This window comes from Onychostruthus taczanowskii, unplaced genomic scaffold (assembly GCF_017590055.1).
Source record: "Onychostruthus taczanowskii isolate IOZ18803 unplaced genomic scaffold, ASM1759005v1 scaffold435, whole genome shotgun sequence".
Lineage (NCBI taxonomy): Eukaryota > Metazoa > Chordata > Aves > Passeriformes > Passeridae > Onychostruthus > Onychostruthus taczanowskii.
In genome coordinates this window covers 1-1,922 of record NW_024501848.1, presented here as the reverse complement: position 1 = coordinate 1,922, position 1,922 = coordinate 1, and the positions used below count along the sequence as shown (strand labels likewise).

Below are 1,922 nucleotides of genomic sequence, written 5' to 3'. Positions count from 1 at the left end.
TCCCTGCCTGTGGCCACAGCACGGACACGCAGCAGGACAGTGACCAAGCTGCCAGAGCACTCCAGCCTTACAGCCACAGCAGGGCTGGGAAGGAGAGCGTGGAGTTGGGCAGAGCAGCTCTGAAAGGACCAATCCCTGCTGCTCCCTGGCAGTGCTGCTTTGCTGGGACTCTTTTCCCCTTCTCCCCTCTGACTTCATGCATATCTCAGAGTTGGGATCCCAGGTAGGACAGGCACTGCAAGGTAGGTTATTTTCTTCAAGTGTAGAGATAGCACAAACACTGGTTTACAGAACTTACTAGTGAAATTCAAGTGTCAGACAGTGAATTAGGTGGGAGTGATTAAAAAAACTTAATTGAAGATAATTTTATGACAGAAAAACACACTGAACACTGTAAAAAGACCTGGGAAGGTCTTTTGGGCTTGTTATGAGTTCCATTCCAATAGTTATGCAGGAGAAAACAGGAAATTGGTTGCTTCAGAAATCAACCAGTCATCATTTTCCTCAGGGCATCCTTGAGCTCCTGGTTCTTCAGGCTGTAGATGAGGGGGTTCAGGGCTGGAGGCACCACTGAGTACAGAACTGACACCACCAGATCGAGGGATGGGGAGGAGAGGGAGGGGGGCTTCAGGTAGGCAAAAAATGAGGTGCTGAGGAACAGGAAGAGCACGGCCAGGTGAGGGAGGCAGGTGGAAAAGGCTTTGTGTCGTCCCTGCTCAGAGGGGATCCTCAGCACGGCCCTGAAGATCTGCACATAGGAGAAAACCATGAACACAAAACAACTGAGTCCTAAACAGACACTAATTGCAATGAGCCCAAGTTCCCGGAGATAGGATTTGGAGTAGGAGAGCTTGAGGATGTGTGGGATTTCACAGAAGAACTGGCCCAGGGCATTGCCATGGCACAGGGGCAGGGAAAATGTATTGGCTGTGTGCATGAGAGCAGTGAGAAAGGCACTGGCCCAGGCAGCTGCTGCCATGTGGGCACAAGCTCTGCTGCCCAGGAGGGTCCCGTAGTGCAGGGGTTTGCAGATGGACATGTAGTGGTTGTAGCACATGACTGTGAGAAGTGCAAACTCTGCTGACATGAAAAAGGCAAAAAAAAACCCACCTGTGCAGCACACCCTGAGTAGGAGATGGTCCTGATGTGCCAGAGGGAATTGTGCATGGCTTTGGGGACAGTGGTGCAGATGGAGCCCAGGTCGCTGAGGGCCAGGTTGAGCAGGAAGAAGAACATGGGTGTGTGCAGGTGCTGGCCGCAGGCTACGGCGCTGATGATGAGGCCGTTGCCCAGGAGGGCAGCCAGGGAGATGCCCAGCAAGAGGCAGAAGTGCAGGAGCTGCAGCTGCCGCGTGTCTGCCAATGCCAGCAGGAGGAAGTAGCTGATGGAGCTGCTGTTGGACCTTTGCTGCTTTGGGGTATGGGTATTTACAGAGGATTAAAACCTGTCTGGGAAGGAAATGGCAGTGTCAGATTGGACATTTCTTCATTCTGGGAATCATGGACTGTTGAAAGAAGACACTGACAAATTGGGACCAACTTCTCGGAGTCAATCCTCAGTATTTTATTTGGAATCCCCTCAAAATGACTTCCATTCCTATGAGGGAATTTTCCTAAACTTTTTTTAGTTTGCATGTATGCTGCTGAGTTACTGCCTCATCGTCAGCATTGCTCTCAGCCTGACCACTGGGAGCCCACAGGGAAAACAGGGCTCCCTGTGCAGTCAGGGCAGTCAGACCAGCTGGAACCACACAGGTGCCCTTTGATCATTTCATCCCCCACTATTTCAGGGTGATCAAATTTAAACATGCATGAAAAATAAAGTGGGCTTTTTGAAAACTTCAGTTTCAAAGTCAATTTCTCTAAACACTTCTCCCTTTCCCTGTGCAGCTGGACAGGATGGGATACCAAGGGTTGGTCTGG

At 50.7% G+C, this 1,922-nt stretch overlaps 1 pseudogene; it reads right to left on the bottom strand.

The window, feature by feature from the left end:
* Window positions 1-1,432, bottom strand: LOC121340943 (annotated as a pseudogene).
* Between the last annotated feature and the right edge of the window lie 490 nt (window positions 1,433-1,922).